The following is a 21,602-nucleotide window of genomic DNA, read 5'->3' as shown; positions in this document are numbered from 1 at the left end:
AGAAAGAACTTGAACTTTCTTCAGCATACCCTTTCCAGTGATCCATGGCTGTGGAAAACAGTCAGAGAAACACATGCATCACTTTGCTGAACAGCCTTTGACAATCTTTATTTTCCATGTGTTTGTTTAACAAAGTGATGCTGAACCCAAGATCTGAAATCTTCAAGTCAAAGTTTATTTTTTGTAAAAAAAAAAAAAAAAAAAAAATCAGAAAGAGCTTTAAAATTCTTTTTTTGGGGTACATTTTGGCTTAATTTTCAAAGATTCTATGGTTTTGCCTTGGAAACCAATGACCTGAAAAAAAATAATTCTGCAAGCTCTAATATTAGAGTTTCATAGACAAGCCAAGGACTGAAATTAAAAAAAAAAAATTTGCAATTTTTAATATGGTATCTGTTGCATCAACAGAAATTAAAACTCATGGACTATGACAGCACTTTAATCACAATTAAAAATAAGATTACGATACTAAGTAATACCAAAAAAATCAAAGGCTAACCTAGAAGATGCTAACAGGAAAAGGTCAACAGCAATTCCTAATATTTTCACACAGTAGCAATGACCTTGCAATAAGAAATAATATGTAGCAATTAGAATTAGCCTACTGATGTGCTACTGATAATTTAATGTTCAAGGGCTGAAAGTTAAAACAAAATGGAACAAGAAGCGTTCTATACCAACTTTTCCTTTTCATTTTTTATCCATACCATATTTCAGAGGTTATTACAAAATAAGTCCTACAAAATTCCAAATTACAATTCAGACTTATGCATTTTGAAAGCCACATCATCCGTATAGGAGCTGTGCTGACAGCATAGCTCTGTAGTTCAAGGGTGTTCCAGAATTCCATAAACTTCAAGAACAAGGTTTGATTCGTACATTTACACACGAGGTCCTTGATTAGCAAATAAATGAAGCACCAAAGTGAGGAAAATCTGATTACGTATATACCAAAGGAAGAGAAACCCATGCACAAATCCTGAAGGAGAGGCCAACAATGTGGTTTTGATAATCTAACAAAAACACAAAACCTTTTACTGCACTTACCAGCAAAGCATTTGGAACAGAGATTCATAGTCTTGCTGGACCTGGGGCAAAAATAAAAAAAAAAAAAAAGCTAAAAAATTCATTATAATTCTAATCAATACAGGGAAGTTTTCTAGGGAACAAAGGAAGGGTATAGAGAAGGTAAGAACTTAAACAGCTAGGAATCAAAGATAAGTGGCTAGAAGTGGCTGAACAAGGAATAGGGACGGGGGAAGAGACTTCATATGGCAATCTCTCTCCAATTTAAAAAGCTTCCAAACCACGTCTTCTACACATTTACCTCACATATGAAAACAAGCTTACTTTACCATTCAATGTATAAGTTACACACTCATCATTCGGATCTTTCTGTTGCAATATGATAATAATGATAGACAGGAAGAGCTAAGACATTCCACTTGAATATTAGACTCCCCTTGGCAACAGCTCTGCAGTCCTGACAAATCCTGAATATAGTACAGCAATAGAGAGATTAAAGTATTGCATTTATAAGGACACAAACAGATGTGCTCTTGGAAGTCTAGCTGGAATGGCTTAAGAAGTTATTACCTCAAGCTGTTCATTTCTATCCTCAGCTGCATCCAGCAGTAATTTAAAATAACCTGGCTGACTTTGCACTGACATGGACTAAGATAGTTCATATGATCCATCAGTGCAGCTCAACTTGGGGGCAGCAACCTTCAGCTGAGAGAAAAACAGCTGGAGAGTGACAGCAATATCTTAACCCTCCCAGATGTCTCCAAAGTGTTTGTGCAGTTATGCCACAAGTATTCACCCTCATAAAGAAAGTCAGTAGGCTCACAAAAAAAGATAAAATTAAGGCTGTAGACCTCTCTAGGACTACCATGAAAATACCCAAAGCAATATACTATGGGAGAACAAGTTCCTCCCAGTTTACAGAAAGTTCTCTTCTAACACCACATCACCTCCTTTATAAAGTGAGCTGGAGAATATTCTTAAAAATTAAGTGTTGAACTGTCTTTAGGTAGGAACAACCCAGTTTCTGTGCACACTGCCCAACACCTGATTTGTTCAGCATTCCTGAATCAGCTCTGCCATTACATATAAGTATTAACACCATCCTGAGAAGGTCTGAAAATACATATTGACAGGCAAGGTTGTACCTAAACTATCTGTGCCCACAAAACCTTTTTGCCTCCTCAGGGCAGCCTCTAGCTGGAATACTTCATTAGGCAAATTAATTGCATCTTTGTCTTTAGAAATATGCACACACAAAATCAACTGAAACTACCAAAACAGTTCTTTTCTATTTCCAGCCAAACAGGGATGAAATTCTGAGATGAGATCTGCATCTTACAATACACAAGTTATAAAAAAATCAAACCAGCTTATTACCTTGAGACAAAAATTTTGAAAATTTTTTCAAAGCAATTATATCACAAATGAACACACCTATCAGAATTCTATATTATTTCCCCGCTGGCCCAAGTTTGTAAAGGAATATTTTGAATGACTTTTCAGTTACAAAGTAAATCCAGACTTGGTCAATCATATCTTAGTATTAGTCACATCAAAACATTACAGATGCTTTTCAATTCATGCACATTTGAAAGCTGGTTTACATCAGGCTCAAGAATTCTAGAACACAGTTCACTGCAGATATGAGACGTAAGCATTTGCCAGCTATAGCAAGAGCCACAGACACATGAAAGCTAGTTTTAAATGCAAACAGTATGTGCACAGGAAAAAAGTTAATTCCCAGGAAAAGAAAAGCAGAACAGCATTCGTAGCCATACAAATACATCATCAAATTGGTATATACCCAATGTCTATGTTGACAGTCTGCACAGATTATCTACCTTCAAAAGAACTGCAATTAAAAACAGCATGGTGAGTCAACACCTACAGCATTAGTGTGCTGCAGTTCAGTACTCACTGCTTATGGGTTAGACCTTCTGGAGCAGCTCAATATGCCAGGCAGGAGCTTCTCTGCAAAGCCATTAAACCCCAGGAGCAGCAAAGAAAAAGAAAGGCAGAGTTCAGATGGTTCATATTGATGACATTGGAACGGGCAATGACAAATGTTTTCAGTGGTATAATCAACCATCTCAGCTGTTAAATATCAATCCAAAGCCTCATACAATATTTACTTATCGGCACACCAACAATGGAAAAAACACACACACACACCCCCATACAGCTAGGTGAAAAAAGAAAAAAGGCTGCCATTTACTCATAACACAAAAACCACGTTTTCTGAAAGGACGGCGCTATTGGACAAGTGACCTTGTGAGCTAAATAACTTCAGCTCACTGTTACAGTTTCAAGGATCACTTTCTCTCTGATCCTGTTATATGCTTTTTCAAGGCATCCAAGTCAGTCTGAGTCTGCTATGTAAGATGAGAATCTTAACTCTGAGTAGCTTTTTTCTGTCTTAGTTTCTTTTACATAGTCATTTGTGTCACTGAAGATCCATCAACATTACACTAGAACTAAGCAAATGGCATTTTTATTAGACAGAGTAACAGTGTTGATCAACAGTCAGCCCCTTTTTCAAAGTGCAATATTTAATTAGAGCAAAAGCTTTACAGAGAAAATGCATTAAGCAGTTTACATACATCAAATGTACTACGTATTATCCGAGAGTCATGTCAATGTCTGTCAAGTAAAATATATGTTTGACAGCTCTTTGTTACACTGCAAATCCCTCCTCTCATTGCTAGGATTTGCTCTTTACAGCAGGCAAGAGCTCTCTCACCAGACTTAAAACTGAGCAAACCTGCATATTGCCGTTTTCTCTGTGAAGTGAATCTTGTTAACCACACCACTGTTTTACGCTAATTATTTCCTAGTGATGCCAGGATTCACCAGAAGCTCATACTGCCAGGCAGGAACACCAAAATACAAAATTTCTTTGCTCCCGATAGCCTTTTCAAATATATCATACATCTGTATATATCTTTAACAGATACACAATCTGTTATTTCTAGAAGTAGTTTGATTAGAAAAGTCAAAGATCTAAAATATCAAACAGTCCTGGTCATGATACAGCCCTCTGTTTCCACTTCATAGGAAAGAGATGGTTACAGCAGCCAACTCCACTTAGAGCAGGTGGCTTCTAGGGAAAGCAATACATTTCAGGTTTCTAGGAACATACAGTAAAATCATGAGCGTAAAGGTAAATAAGGCACAGTGAAGCTAGAATTCAAAGTCAGTCCTGGCAATGAGAATTACATGTTTTAGACTGCAAGTCTTCAGGCTGACACCCAATACTTCTACATCCGTCTGTCACAGTTAGGTTGGGGAGAGTCCACATGCTTTTGAGTCAGATATCCAGTCGCCCACGGTTTTTAACCAGACATACTACGGCAACTCCCAGATTTCGCTCATAAAAGTCAGCTTCGTGCTTAACAGCACCAAATCCAGAATTACTACAGTATACATTTTATATGTATAATATCCCTAGAAAGCCAGTTTTATACTGATGATTTACAATCTCCGCTTGTACATAATTTAAGCTGGTATTCAGAAAGACATTTATATTTATGGATAAGTCAAGTCAAATAGAATGGTATTATCTCCAAGGCAGAATATAAAGTTAAACCCTATTTGAAGGTACTTCCATCTGTCAAAAAGAAACCATTTAACTAAAGGGTGACACCAAATTATTATGTAGATTGGAAACCACAAGGTGAAGCAAGCTCGGAAGGTCAAGTGGCAGAGCAAGTTAGAGGCAGAGGATACTTCAAGCCAGCTGGAAAACCCCAGAGGCTACAGAATGATTGCATGCAACAGTTCCGCAGGGCTCGGTCTGAAACAAGTGTAGGTATCAAAAGTGCTTCCGCTGCCAAAGGAAAAAAAACACTCCTTTAACAACACAGCCATGAAAATCATAGCAACGACACAGGGACTTTGAAAGAAGAAGAAATTTACAGAAATGGGAAATCCTGGAAATTATAACGTATTTAAGCATACTTTAAGCAATAAATAAACCACGTGTAAGGATAAAAATAAAAAACACAACTGAGGCTATTCAAACCATCGTCCCTTACTTGCACTGCTGTGCCTACAAATCTCCATAGCAAAAGAAACTATTTGAGCCTTCAGATAGATGCACGTGCAGACCACCATAAGGTCATAACTTCAGTGAGATAGCACCTGCAACTCCAGTTAAAGGTGCATAATGCAAAGTGAGAGGCTGCAAGAGGCATTAAATATCAAAAATAACATACTACAAATCCTATGTACTGGTATGTAACTAATTAATAAAACTGAAGAGATCACTTCCCTGATTCCATTTTTATACGGGACTTCCAGTACATTCTTATAAAGGTGCGGCCTTATCTATTCCACTGAAAGTTACATACTCAAGTTTATGCCCTATAATACTAATTATTCCTTTTCTTTCTTGCCATTTGGCAGTATACTATTGCGAGGTACCATCCAAATCAATGCACATTCTACTCTGTCTTCACTGGAAGTTTGTTTATCCTTCCCCCTCTCCCAGTAAATGATTTTGTCAATATGAAACCAGATCTAGAGAATGAAGTTGAAATTCTAGCCATAAATCTCAAAGACTGTTAGATGTACAGTAGTTGATCAGAGTAACCAAAATCTAAAAAAGATAATCTCAATCTGAAGGTTCAAGAACAAATTACATGTGGAAATTTTGCACATTCAAAGAGAGTTAAAAAGAAGTATACAAAAATTTGTCTCATCTCAGGATACGCAGTCTCCCTAATGAAAACAATTTTCTGCCAAGAAACTTAGATAGGCATACCTAATAAATACTGAAGGTTTTGTAACAAAATCCTACATTTTCCAGCAGGCTGTGAGGCACTTTCTAGCTTCCCCATCCCATGTTTAAGAGGAAAGAAAAAAAAGCAAACCAGAAACACTAAAATCGAATACTAGCTTAACTCCACACAAGTGCCAAAGGGTGATACAAAATGCTGTTTCATCTATGTTAGAATGTCTCCTAGGTAATAGTGAACTAGCATTATCAATGTAAATGCTCACCAATAGCAAGAATCATGCAGCTGCACCAGAGTAAAAATAAGTAAAGATTCCAGTACAGGTGTATATTCTCAATGCTTGAAAAACACCAGAGTAATAGTCATTCTTGAAAATAATTTTTGTTCAGTTATCTTTTGAGGGTGGAAGAATAAGGAGTTTGGAGAAAAAAATGCTTTCATATGGCATGCGTGCATGCATTAGATATTTAATTTTAAAGATAATTAACCCACAGATGCTAATTAAGTATGACTGCAAAATCCCAGATCCCACATTTTTATTGGGAGCAAGGTTTTCCAGAGTATCTAGTAAAGATTCTTTATGATTCAAAACTTCCTATGGCTTGGTAGTAGGAAAACATATCTGCTTCAGTGGCACTATAATTGCATTGGTGATTAAACGCATCATGTTAAATGCTTCTTGATCCGCTTCCAGTATAGCAATTAGAGCAGGATCGCAGTGTCACTATAGTACAAATATATCTTAGCCCCTGAATGATACCTGTCCAATACTGCCAGGGGCCATATGTTCGAGAAACCTTAAGATAATATGAATCACGTTATTAGTTAGTTAAAACTACAAAGACGACTCCTCCCTATATATTCAGCACATACCGTTTCATGTATCTGGCAACTTAGGACAACTCTACATATGTTAAATCAATGCATTTATACTACTGTAGTTAATGGTCTGTCGCCATTTCCACTATAAAGCAATTTTCAAAGGTTTATATCTCTGCTGAAGAATTCACTCTGAGCTGAACCCTGGCACACAGCAAAAGCAAAATCACAGCCCACATATGTTTACTTTCATCCAATCAGACTAGAAAGATTATCATTAAAAGAAAATTGATCCGATTCTGTGTTTCCCTTACACTTTTCATCGTTCACTTAGAGCATAAAACATTTCACCTTGTACAGGAAAGAGGTTAATTAGACTGTGTTAATAAGACCCTCAAATCGTCCTTTGAAAGTTCGTATATCCTGTACACCAGCTACTGAAGAAAGCCACTTTACTTTCCTAAATCAGAAGTCACATCATTGATTTCATATATGCTGCATATTTGACATTTATAGTTCCTCCTTAATTTATTATCTTGCTAAGGGGATACAGGCAAGGTTTTTTGGACAGTTGAAACAATTATTCATATTTTTAGACTGAGGTAGTTCAGTTATTCTTCAAGAATGATGTATGCCAATTTCTTTTCAAATAAAAGAAGTAGAACATCTCAAATGCAGGTGGACGTGTAGAGAACTTGGCAACCACAAACATTCACATACACTCAAACAGATTTTTAAGTGAACTGAAATCTGAAATTAACTATCTCACAAGTGCAGTCAATGTCCTCTACTTCATCAGCTGGTCTATAACCCCACATTCAGTGATAAGAATTCTAGTTCAATTAGAAAAGTGTTATCAGTAAGATTTTGTTATTATTACTACTACTGCAGGGGTTTTTGCTTGAAAAATACATGAGTATTCTGCTTTTGGGTTTTGGGCTCCTCTTTTTCACCATGAACAATTTAAGCGTTGCTTATCATTTCAAGATTTTTGGTAAGCTGCTGAAAATGATGCTTCAAGTTAGTGAGTCACACGTTCATAAGGACCCCATCATCCTGATCTCAATTTGAAATTAAATGGAGGGTAAACTTTATGCACAGCATAGTGTCCTAGTGCTATGTCCTTCTGGCAGCTTTCCACACTCCAAAGGTATGCTGATGCATCCCAATGAAGTAGCTGTACCCTGATGTATTATTTTTGTCAATGGCTACACCAAAGGATTCTTTTAAAACTCTATGACTGAAGGACGTTTCATGTTTTAAATATACAAAGACGCTGAAGTGCTTTGTGGACAGTAAGGCCAGAGGTGAGCACAGATACACAAGAGTAAGAGGGGAAAATGGGGAAAATACGCATCAGCAAAGTAGCTCCTTGCTCTTACAAAACGTATCATGGGCTCTGACACAAAAGCACTGATAGAGTTTCAATTTAAAGTCTTCTCCAACAATTCATACAATAAGCTGCAAAGAATCCAATGCATCTAAACTAGGTAAGATGGGTTGTAAAAACTTAGATTAGATTCAGTTGGGTTTCTAGCTCATTTTACAAAATTGCTGCCCTCCAGTCAAAGCTGAATGCTTCATATTCCCATGAATACATGTCTCTACACTTTCTTTAAAAAAAAAAAAAAACAAAACCCAAACACCTCAGCAAAATCCTATACCAAACATTCCTCTACAAGTCTTCAAAATCTTTTTCACAAAGATGCATAGCCTGCTATTTAAAGGACAGTAAAAAAGTGGAAATAATAAGTATTAACAGAGTCCAAGAGGCCTTTAGTGAAGTAGGAATAAAATTTGAAAGTTCTGATCTACCCACCTGCCACCAATTCCTCAAGGACATTATTATTTACATGCATTGCAAATAATAACTAACATTGCCCTATGACTACACAATCATCTTCTTCAGATTTACAACATGAAATCATATCAACTTTACCTTTTTCTTCAGATCAGACACTCAAATGCTCCACTGATAAGCAGCACTCAAAAACCTGTTCCATTTGTGTTATTCCTTTTACCACAGGGTCGATAATAGATAATAAATAGTAAAACATTCTTAGAAAAAGAGAAGCTGGAAGAAACTTCAAGAAAGTATCGATTTTGTCTCAACTTAAAAGCATGGCAATTATATATCAAAGCTCCCCAGGAAACTTTCCTGAAACGCTTCCTGACCTGAACAACTAGATTTAGCTTAGAAAATAAGAAAACTTAATTCTTGCTCAATTTAAGCCCAGCACGTCTCTTCTCTATGCAAAAGCATAGAGAAGCATTAACTTTTGTTAATTAAAATTATTTATAGTATTTAATCAAAAATTACTTTAAAATGCCTGGCATTATAATGGCCATTATAAGGGGGGGGGGAGAAGCCTTGCAAAGTATTTCAAAGACCTTGTCTGTTGTATGCATGTTAAATAACATCTACAAGGACAACTTATGTAAACCGGTTAAAAAATCCTGTTGCATAGTATTAACAAAACACACTAACAAAGTCTGGTTTAAGTACCATGCCACAAGTGTTCCCTCAAAAGCTAGAAGAATACCAAAATTTTAAGATAAACTCCTTTGTTGCAGAGAACTACTTCTAACGTCTAACAGGTCATACATTACACAAGCAAAAAGGAGTTTAAAGTGTTAACAGGTATACAGAGAGAAGGTACTTGAAGGCGCACTATATGAAAAAGACGTAATAGGAAGAGTCAGAACCCCAAGAATTATTTTGATTATTCATTTCTATGAGTCAAAGCACAGGAAGCTAGATTCAGAAATAAAGCAGCCAGGAAGAGGAGGAAAGAGTATCCCCTAAACAAAGCAAGAAAGCACTGCTGTTCCAGGGCTGGCAAGGAGCTACAGCCTATTCCGTAGTGAGCAGGTTGTCCAGCAGGATACCTCACTTGTCTAGATCTCCCTAAAGCACACCAAAAAGCAGCAATATAACAGTGTATTTTCATGAATGAGTGATCATCTCTCTTTTAAAATTCTTTGCACTCCTTGCTTATTGAACCCTTCTGGAACTGCATGTGATGGTAGAATTGTAGCACTTCTTCAAAAGCAGTTGAAGAATTTTGACAAGGTGTCTGCAATCCTATCTTATTACACTGTTCACAAACACACGTGTCTAGAAGAAGCTATGAGTATGTAAGTTAGCAGGCCTTTTTCCTCCTCTCCCACTTAAAACACGTTTCAGCAAAGTCTTCAAAAGGTTTGCTGGAGGTTCACTGCGGGAAATTCACTTTCTTCCATCCCAGCTAGCCTTGTACCCAACTGCACGGCCAGGAAGCAACACAGCTCTTAACTTCAGTCAGTGCTGCCTCTACACCTGACTACGCACAGTCATTTTCAGTTCGCGGGGGGAAAATTGTAGCCACACCTCATAATACTGTTCTAGAGAATTTGAGTACTTCAGTTCTTCCTCCAGGAATTCGAAATTAATCATATCAAGGATATGTCTACACTAGGAGCAATCTATCAGTTAACTATTTAAACAAAAGCAGATCCTCCTATACTGGCAGACAGCATTTCAGCCCTCCTGATACAATGAAAAAAAAAAAAAAAAAAAAAAGGGAGGAAAAAAAAAAAAGAAAAAAAAAAAAAAAAGGAGAGAAAGAAAAATAGGAAAAAAATACAGAACAAGTCACTTTCAGAGGCAAAGTAAACCACATTTAAGTCGTCATAATCACTGCAAAAATCCACTAAGATCCTTCCTGGCAGAATTCTGTCAGTTGTATTTCAACGATCCAGAACTACCCTGCTGGTAGAACAAGCAGGTTTGACTGCTCATCTTAGTTACCCAGACATTTTGGTCAACTTCCTAATCGCTCTCAGGTAGAAGCCTGTACCAGATTTTGTATCTCTGAGGTAATGAGCAGGGACTCCCAGCCTCAAAAAACATCCCATAGTAAAGAAACAGAGTGTCACTCACTTGATATATTGCAGCAATGTTATAAAATAATATTTGCACTAACATCTTACACAGAGTTTTGGACCAGAAGAATAGGCCCACCCACATGCTTAAATTTGAGATCTCCCCTCATATGTAACTTCTGTTTTTTCTACCACAAAGCCAGAGTTCAGCGTAATTCCAAGGAATGTAGCATTCCTAATCAGCAAAACCCGGCTTCTAAACAACTCCTGCAAGATGTTTGTTTTAAATATTCAACTTCTGAAGTGCCTGAGAAAAACTAAATAAATCAGGTAAAATTTACAACAACAGAGAGTTCAAGGAACAAACCAATACAAACATAAATTTCTGGCAACACTGCTTAAAAAAGCAAACAAGCCCTTAAAAAAAAATAAATATATATAAACACTATAAACAAGAGTTAGGTGGATAATGACAAACAGAAAGACTTACACAAAGCAAGACATTAATCTGAACCAAGAAGAAAGTGGGATTTTTTTTTCCATAAACGTGCACCTAGGCACAAACCCAAGTAAAGAAAGAAGCCATACACTAAGCAGCATTAGTTCAGTGAATCCAGTGATAGTTCATACCAAAGCAGCACAGTGGATGCTGGCCATGAAAACTGCCTTCTGCCCTCAGACCCTTCACTTGTTGTGAATGACGTATATTCTGTAAACCACCCCAAATCATCCCATTAAAAGACAAACGTGGGGGGGGGAATCTACACAGTTAAGCCAAGAAATCCAGAATTAAATAGAAGTGCTTGAAAGACCTTGAAAGAGGGAACACTGCAAACCACATAAGTTTCGAACTCTTTACACAAGACAGCATGCAGTACATCATTATGCTTGTTTCTCATCCTGCTACCCCTGAGAAGAATCTCTGCCACCCCTACCACTTGTGATTCATGCAATCAACATATTCTTCATAATGAAAAAAAGGATATTTTTCTTTAGTTTTTTGGGTTGGTTTCTTTTTTTTTGCTAAGCCATGATTAAAGCATGAAGCATACGAAGGATATTTTAAAGTCTGAAAACGTCAACTGCCCCGTACATTTTCAATGTGATTTCTGAAACCTGAGCTTGACTCGAGGCACACTGGTCAACTCCATTCTCTTTCTGAGTACAGGATGCTGGAAAGTTAATGACCCAGTGATGTGGTAGAGTTCAGCAAGTGGACTGCAACTGAATGTGTTGCTTCCCTCAAATACTATGACTCATGTGCCCAGTAGGAACAGCTGTCTCAACTCTGCACTTTATCCAGACACATTATTTCAAAACTCTTCTCAATTTTACTTTGAATAGAAAAATGCTTCAAATACATTTAACTGGGCTAAACAACTACACATTAAAACATAACATTACTGTAATAAACATCCTGAGCCCAAATCACTTCAGCTATTGTGTCCAGAATTTATGTGGCATAGAATAAGAGACACCTTTAAAATAATGTAATGTTCCATGCCATCAATGTCTTGCTTTTTCAAGCATTCTGAGTGCAGACACCTGATCTCCAAGAGCAAACACAATAGAAGTAGTAGTACTCAAGATTTTTCATGAAGGAAAAGCAGCTTAAATGCTCCACCCCAATTCAGCAGGGGGGTGGGGGAGATACTTGCAACATACAGATTTAAAACCTGCCCATCTCTGATCCAACAGCAAATACAGAGGAGTTATCTTCAGTCTTCTCATTAGCTGCAGTTAGCTCATAGGTCTAGCTACTTCTTTTTCTGTAATTGTAACAACACAATTTAGTTCAAATACAGAAAAACTAAGCATAAGTAAAGCTACTTCAAAAAAAGGATGAAGAGCATCCTATGCATTCTTTTAGTGGACAATATTCTGGCCTTTGGCACTTTCTTTTATCATATGTTAATCCAAGATAAAATGCACCTGACTCACTGAATAAAAACAGCATATTGCAAACCTATGTTTATGAATTTCTTCCACAGAGAAAAATGAAGTCTTGAAAATAAACACCTGATAAAAGAATAACTTTCCGTAATGGGAAAGTTGACTCTATGTAGGTCTGCATATTTAACTTTCAACGTAAGTAATGAAACAATCAAAACAAAAGGACACAAAAGTATTTTGAGTCATAATATGTAAATGTTAATAACCAAACAGATGCTTTTCCTTTTTTCTTTTACCTAGGCAAATAAAATCTTTCTCTTCTCTTTCACAGCTATATGGTCACTACCACAGTCACTGCATCGACCCAGAAGTCAACAGCATGAGGTATCTTCTGTAGGCACTGAAATAGAATGAGCACGGTACACAAAAACCAGCCCAGACCAAAGGCACCAGCTCTGAATTGTATCTAACAGACAAGAGGTTGTTCCTTAGGGAGCTGCACTAGCATTTTTATGCTAGATTATTCTGAGTTTATCTTATTTTTTCCACCTTTCATGCTCTCTATACCTCTTCAAAATAAATATAAAACCTGTATTTCCTAAAATACTGAAAGGAAACAACAATTCATTCCCAAATATTCAAGACTGGGTATTTAATATATCTAGCTATGTCAATAAAACTTTCTTAGTTAAAGTATCCAAAGTGCTAAGGACTTTGTCAGAGGCCTCATTAGTTTTGTTTCTGTTATCAAGAACTGTTCTCTCTTCTGCACGTTAAACTGCAACATGACTGAAAATTAATCCCTTACATTCCACTATGAGCACCTGTACCCAGGGAAGGGTAGAAAGGATCAGAGAAGAGCACATCCACAGATCCCTTTCAGATATCTTTCCCCATAAAGCCTGTCTTTTGCATAATAGTAAGAGCAAAACAAACAAACAAAAAACACCACAAAAAACCAACCAACCAAAAAAAACTAACAGAAAAAAAAAACACAAAAAAAACCCCCACCCACCCACCCAAACAAACAAACCTGGGACAGTTCTCCTCCTCCAGTGTTCTTCACTCATTACTCCCACCCTCCCAAATCTCTTTAGCAGAGAACAAAGCAAAATGATGAACTAGATATAGAAGAAAAACATGAGCAAGCATAATCTAACACAGTCCACCAGTTTTGGACAATTACTAAAATAAATGACACTGAGGGGAGAAAAATAATAAATAAAAAAATCTTAAAAGTCAAAATGAAACACAGATCATTACAGATAAACACTCTGATTTTGCTTTTAACACCCTCATCATAACTGGGAAGGATTTTGTCCTCAGTCTAAACTCGACTCCCATATCAAACCTGAAACGTAACTAGCCTGACACATGAAACTGTTCAAAAAAGTACCCTCGCCTGTACAACCTGTCTGCATAGGTGGAAGATCTAACCGAGGCAAGGCAAACTCCATTCTACCAGCTGAAGTTTAAGGGACTGAAAAATAAGCGATTACAAGAATACTCAGTCAGCTACCATGCCAGACTGCATAGCCCTCAATTTATTTACTAACATATGAGATCACACAAACAAAGCATGTATTAGGCCATGACTAACACTGGGAAATGCACTTTTGCATTCAAGTTTTAGGTGTTACCTTCAAACAGAGCATAGGAATCAAAGTTATAAAACACACACATTAAAAATTACGAGACTGAAGATCTGATATTTTAGCATGTGATCATCTCATAGGCTTAAAGGACGCAGTATTTGAAAATACTTGTAACCCACACCCATCACTGTAAAAGTCTCTATACTTCTACTATTATCCCTTACAAGGAACAAAACAGTGTATGTAATTCCTCATGCTGTCAAGCAGTACTGCTCCCAATCTACTACAAGCATATTCAAATCACTTACCCACAGGCGTACTTCCAGCTACTACCCATCGAAGCTGGAGACCGCCAGAATTTGTTAAATTAGAGCCAGAGGCATGAAAAATCAAACCCTACTGCTTATTTACTCTAGTTACCAACCATAAAGGCAGTCAGATCTACGTTGACAATAATATTCTCTAATCAGAACTCAAATCTTTATTTTCTAAAAGGTATTAAGGTGATTGAGATCAATAGAAATAATGTAGGTCTTGTGATATGTATGCAACTACAGCCAACTTTAAAAATATCTTTTAAAAATAATTCTTATGCTTTCTTAAAATCACTTATTTTCCTCAGAGATGTTTCTGGTATGAACTAGGTATGGGTTAAACTGAAAGTGTTTCTAAGAAAGCCTGTGTTCCACAGTCTTCTCCACTAATACAGGAGGTTATTTAACAGTAAATATTCACCCATCTTTTCTTCAGCACATCCTATGAAGAACTGGCAAACTGTTGCAGTGTCTAATTGACCTTCACAGAGAAAGTGGCCTGGACTCCACATCTCAGTTTAGCTTGTCTTAAAAACAGTCTGAAGAACTCTTAAAAGAAAAAGAAAAATCAGACATGGCAATAGGAAAATGGCAAATGAAGTTAGGGACAGACTGCTCATCTTGTATTAGGTGGTGCTCACCTCCCCTTGGCCTTCACACACAGCCAAAGTCAGAAAATTATATTGATTGTTTATTCAATAAAAACTCTGATGACCGTATACTTTCAAAAACACCATAGGTATAACTACCCAGCAGGTTCTACCCAAGAGCCCTAAGATGATGAGGCATTACAGAGAAGTACCCACGCAGGACAGAAGTTAGCATACTGCCTTTCTGCTGCGTTACAAAATCTGCACTCTGCAGGTCTCTGCCAGCTTGCACTGAACATTTATAATTCTCTAGGTTCTTTAACATCTGTGAAACATTTTATAACTCAAACTATCAGCACACAAGGGGTCCTGCTGTTGTAAACACTGAATCAGCCAAACTACTAGCAACACTGAGAATTTACTGAATAAAGGAATTGTATTAGAGAAAACCGGTTACCACACTTCAGTACCAACGGATGAGTCACAGTAGGACTTAATACCAACTGCAGAAGGCCATCCCTCAGCTCTACAAAATCCAAGTTAAATCACAGTCTGCTTGCATTTGCATTGCAAGGCTGCAGTGAATGCCATCTGCAGCAGGCACTACTGTATGATAATTGAGCCTGCAATGTCTGCAAATAAATCTATAGGGAACAAATATTACTCACAAAAATTGGACTGTACTATTAAGAACATATCAGTAGTACATAGCAACTAAATACCTTTATTGATGTGGTGGTCTTGTACACTATTCGTAGAAGGGGAAATGCTGAGTACTATATTAAGAGAAACAGGATAAACCTTACTAACTTAGCTTATTACAGGATTCAGTATCATGTATGCAAAATAACCCAGGAAATTTCCCCAGTAAGTAAAAGAAAATGTGAGTAATATACACAAAAATGTGTTTGTGTGCCTCCTTTTTACACTACATTACAAGAGTTCTATGGGCTACTTTTTCCTACTTCCCTTTTCAGCATGAAAACCAGCAAATCAGAAGATGGGAGAATGAACACATTGGGAGGTATTATCACCAAAAAAAAAGAAAAAGAAATCAAAATCCAGGAAACCAAACATGAATATTTAATATATTTAAATAGAATAAGAGACACATTCACAAAATGCTTAGGCAATGCTAAACTGAACAATACCGTATATTTCAACTCGCTTCCTGCTCCCTTAGTAAAGGTTTGCAGGAGCTCCCAGTTCTGCTCTTGAGACTTTATTAAATTCAACAGAAGCAAAAAAATGGTTTGATAGTCCCAACAGTTCTATTGATAAAACAAATTTCAAACCCTCTAAATGTCTCTATAAAGGTTAAAACTGCAACAGAAAAAAAAGCGAGACACTTTCTTTTAGCGGTCCCTTTTAAAAAACATAACAAGACTTCAGATTTTTCAACTGGCTGAAGCTTCAGACTTCAATATTAAGTGTTCCACAAAATTTAATTTGTGGATCACCTGAGAATTAAAATTATCAGAATTGCTAAACACTGATACAGGTTTTAATTTCCTATGCACCATACGAGAAGGAACCAAATTCTGTTTCCCTATATCCTAAAGTTTAAAAAAAGACAACAACAGCTTCACAGTTACGTAAGAGTACAAAATAATATAAAGATATATTGCTTAATAGCAATTTTCTCTGGACAACTTTCTAAACGTACTTAAGAACCACATGGCTCTTTAAACCTTTACATTGGAAATGAAATGCCTTTAACACCATAAAACAAGTTCTTCCCTGTTACAATACTCTTTCTAGGGGGAAAAAAAGAAAAAAAGAAAAAAGAAAAAACCCAAACCCTCCCATCTCCCCAGCAATTTCACACTACTTTCCCTATTAAAACCGCATTTTCTTACTAGTTGCAAATCAGTGACCAACACTTTCCTAAAGCTTCAAGACAAAAATACCACTCTACCTTGCATTTAACTAATTCACCTATCACAGGTTACCCACCAGCTACAGCAATACAACCATCACTGTGTTAGCGGTTTCAGAGGAACAAAGCTTATATTCATTTTTGTATTTTTGCTATTGTGCAAGAGAACAGTAGCTACACTGCAGTAGCTTTCATTTTTCCTTTGTAACAGCTATGCTGAAACTGGTCACACAATGCAGGCAGGGTTTGTTTACTAATACACCGTGAACATTTCATGCCAGAGCCTCCTCAGTAACAGTGACAGAACGGTCCAAAGGAAAAAAAAAAGAAGAGTTTTTGAACAAACTGCTTCTTTCCTCTCAGCTGCCAATGGGACAGACTGTCATATCTGTCATTCCTTGTACTGCTTTTTGTTCCTTAAAGGTGAGCATCTTATTTTGAGTCATCACTTTGGATGGAACAAAAGTACTACGTGGGTGGGTGGGTGTTTTTTTTTTTTAAAAACAAACAAACAAACAAAAAGCCTATGAATTGAACTAACCAGATGGATACTCTGGTCTTCACTCTTGAGTGAAGCTTCCCTGATGTACAAAGCAATGCCCTTTATATATCAGGCCCAAAGGTTTTGAAATTTTTTATCTTACCATTATACAGCTGAAGGTCAGTGATTGTAGCTGTATTTCTGGCATTTATAGCATATAGTACAAAAAAAAGCTGTATGATTTTATAAAAGTGTCTCAAATAATTCAAAGGTTGGTTAGGGGAAAGCAGAACACCTCTAAAAACATTAGTCGTCTCCACAAAAGCTATGTTATACGAAAGCTTTACATTCTATCGATATTGCATGTAATTATGCAAGCAGAATTTGTGTGGCTAGAATAACCCATTTTCTTCATTACTGACTCATCTTCCAACTTACTGAGGCTTTTGAAACTACTGTATCAAACATCACATCCTGGAATGTTAGAGCTTACAGCTTGTCTGGGCTCAGGGACTATTTCTTACCCAGTGCAGGCATCCGCATCTCACTGAAACTAAAGGGGCTTTTTTGGGTGTATATATCAGTCATTTATTAAGGCAAGCACTGGTGGTAAAAGTAAAAATATTCCAAACTTCTTTTAAGTTCGTAGCATTGAATGTTAAATGTGCATACCAATGACAGCCCTTCCCCCTTTGTCCTTCCTCCAAATAAACCAGTGAATTTGAGAACCTGCTGATTCACGGCACCTGAATTTAAGTTGTATTTTAAACACCTTTTTTTTTTTCCCATTACCATAATCTAAATTGTTCCCCCTACCCTGGTCAATGTGTTCAGTAATCCTGCCTTGTTCCCCGCCTCAAGCAATTTACTTGATTGCTCTATTCAGGGGAAATCCTATTGCTACCAGGGCTCCTGACAGACTGTTACAGTATGCATTCTAAGGGACAAGAAAAGGGGATAAGGATAGGAGAAAGTTTCCATGGCATATTTCAACATACTGCACAATGCGGCTGCAGAGAAACTTGTACAGTAGTTAAAATGCAATGGCAGAACAGACCTACTAAATTTAGGATTTCCATTTTTTTACCCCTCAAACCTGTAAGACCATTTTGCAGGCTCTAAACACGCTCATGCCACAAATCTGTATTTTTCACAGAGAAAAATGAGTATATCTTTTTGAAGCACAACAAATACCTGAAGTAATTTCCAACTCAAAACTGTTTGGCAATAGGTCAAATGATACAAAAATTAGGTATACTGCTAGAGAATAATCGAAGCAATTGTCATAAACAGAATGCAAACATAATGTTGAGAACATAATTCTCCCAAAACAGTTTGTGAGCAGAAATGATAACAGCAGCTATAACTGTGGAGTGAGGCATCTTACTAATGGGGAAAAAAATATTGCCTTTTGACATTAGATAATTATTGTACATCTACGATGGAAATAATTACATTTCTGACCATGGCCATATAAAAACATTTCATATTGATATTTAAAATATTAATAAGTCATAATGTATTTATGACTTATTTTCACATGTGCAAACTATGGATAGAGCTACAGTTAGTTATCCTGTTTCATGGCATTTCTTCATTTGAATGTTCTCAAATTTTACCGCAAGACTGAATGCAAACTACAGTTTTTGCTCTGTTATCTTGTCAGTTGGGGAAAACATTAGAATGCAAAACTATATTATTTTTTCCAACATGTAACTAATTTCAAAGTTGTTAAAAACTGCTGCAATACTAATACATGCTTTATAAAAGAAAAGGACTACACAACTACATTTTAAATGCGCTTAAGTGAAGTCATGCACAAGCCTATCAAATGCTGACTCTGCAACTGAGCTAAATCACCCCACTAAGATATTCACCACGTTTTTGGCTTTGGATTCAGTCCTACAAGCCTACAATCACTGTTTGATCACATTACATAAGCATGGCTAGTAACGTAACATTTTCAAAGCCTCCTGAGCGTCAATGGGATTTGACACACAAGTCATTTAAATGCTTTATTATATTTGGACTTTCAGTGAAGGACACTCAGTTACAAGAACTATGTTTGCCTTGTTACCCATGAAAGATAAAGAGTTCTTTTTGGTTTTAACCCAATTGTGTTACCTTCAGGGCTTCTCTAACTAGGATCTCACAGAATCACAGAATAGTCAGGGTTGGAAGGGACCTCTGGAGATCATCTAGTCCAACCCCCCCGCCAGAGCAGGGTCACCTACAGCAGGTTGCACAGGACGGCGTCCAGGCGGGTTCTGAATGTCTTCAGAGTGGGAGACTCCACAACCTCTCTGGGCAGCCTGTTCCAGTGCTCCACTACCCTCAAAGTAAAGAAGTTCCTTCTCACGCTAAGATGGAACTTCCTATGTTCAAGTTTATGTCCATTACCCCTCGTCCTATCACTGGGCACCACTGAAAAAAGACTGCTCCCATCCCCCTGGCATCCTCCTGTTAAGTATTATTCCAGTAAATAAATAAAAACTCACCTTTCACAAGGAAAAAATACATTAGATCCTATGTTACATGATCAGAATTCAGGTGAGTTTATTTCAGTCTTTCAATATTTGAAAGTGTACAAAAAAAGCTAAACATTCTCAGCAAGAGACACCCAGAAGCTGTGACTGTAATACTAGGCTGAAAATGTCCATTGATTCATGATCTCTATCTGTGTAACTTAATTTTTTTCATTTCCATGCTCCAAGGTGTAGAAACAAATTTTAGTTATTTTTCTCACAAACCTCTTTCAGCCCTATGCATTCCAGCATCACCCTCACTCCTCTTAATGACATATGAGAAGTAAAATAAAGTTTGAGTCCTTTCTTACTGTTTGTCCCCCAAAGCTGGAGTTTAATAGTATCCATGCACTGCAGCAAAAGCTGTCCTGCGCTTCCTCTGGAATTCAGTTCAGATGACTACCCACGGGTTATACAGTGTATGAGCAGCCCTGCCCTCTGCTCTCACCCAGTCACCATTCTAATTTTGCTCCTGTAAGTAGCAAGTGACATACACAGTGGAGATCATTCAGCATTCCCCATACACACCTTCCATTTATAAATCTCCCTTTATGTTTGCAGTAAGGTAACAAATAACTTCGTTTTCAGTCTCCTAGGCATTTTCCCCAACTTTATAACTACACTTTTGTAGCTGAACTCATTTGTACCTTTACTAGCCTCAGGTATTTTCTGGTCTATGTTGTATGACACTTCTCTTTTACCAAACTACTTTGGGAAGCAATTCCATTTTAGGATTTTTAACTTTTCTAGTGCAGAACACCCTTATTTATTAACAGTTGACAATTTTGCATAATATCAACTTGATAAATTATTTTTCCAGTTTGGGGGGCTCTTTGTGTCTCTAAAGTACAAATAAATATTTTCATATGATTGCTGTTCCAAATTTAGGTTTAGTAAAATTGAAGTTTTAATGAAAAATGTATTTATCTTATACTTCAGTCTCTCTGTGGCAGCTCTGCAAAGCAGGGTGTACATGACTAGCACTTACAAATAATAACAAATCTTGTCAAGCTCAAAGAAACAAGTAGAAGGCTTTAAAAAAAAAAAAGAAAAAGCATTTCCTATTAATTTTATAATCTTAGCATTGCAGCAGTACAAGAAAGTGTTATACAATGATCTGCCAAAACATAAATAAAACCTGCTAATCTCGTCTCCTCTCAGCATCTAACTAATGAGAAATGCAACTATGTAAACACTATGCATGCTAAATCACAGGGGGGTTAGTTAAGTGCTTAGCTTAATAATCAAACATGCTATCAACAGCCGTAAGTCTTGTTTGGAAACAACTTTGACATAACCAACATGTTGAGTTAATCAGTGACCCACAAATCCAAGCTCCCAAATTTAACTAGCTTGATCTACATCAGTCCACTTTTGCATTTTAAACACACAAGTTCTGTCAATTCATACAATTAATTTGAGACAAGCACTAGCTTACTGTTCTGAACTACATAAAGTCTATTAGCAGCCTTTTTAAGTAAATAAATTACGAGGATCTCTCAAACATCTTAAGCATTACCCTCTAATATGCCACCTACTCCCCCAACATCTAAAGCACAATTGTAGAGAGTATTGGTATCTACCATTCTATAATGTGTACCTTTCTTTGTCACAATTGCACATAAGCAGTGAGGGTTTTTTTCCTAAAAAGTAAGAGTTTTAAGCAGTATGTGGAGAAGTTTGCAGTGTCTACATAATTAACAAGATAGATCAAATTTTGTACCTAGCCACTTGACATTTTCCTTATAAATTTATAACTAAAGTCTTTATGCAAGTACAGCAGATCTAAAATTTAACGGCTGGAGGATAGAGAGAACAAGGTCACCCCAAACTGTTAAGTTTTATTCTCTGACAAAAATAAAAATACCTAGGGTTTTTTT

This window comes from Charadrius vociferus, unplaced genomic scaffold (genome assembly GCF_000708025.1).
Source record: "Charadrius vociferus isolate BGI_N301 unplaced genomic scaffold, ASM70802v2 scaffold62, whole genome shotgun sequence".
In the NCBI taxonomy this organism is placed as follows: Eukaryota; Metazoa; Chordata; class Aves; order Charadriiformes; family Charadriidae; genus Charadrius; species Charadrius vociferus.
Note: the sequence above shows the minus strand (reverse complement) of the source record.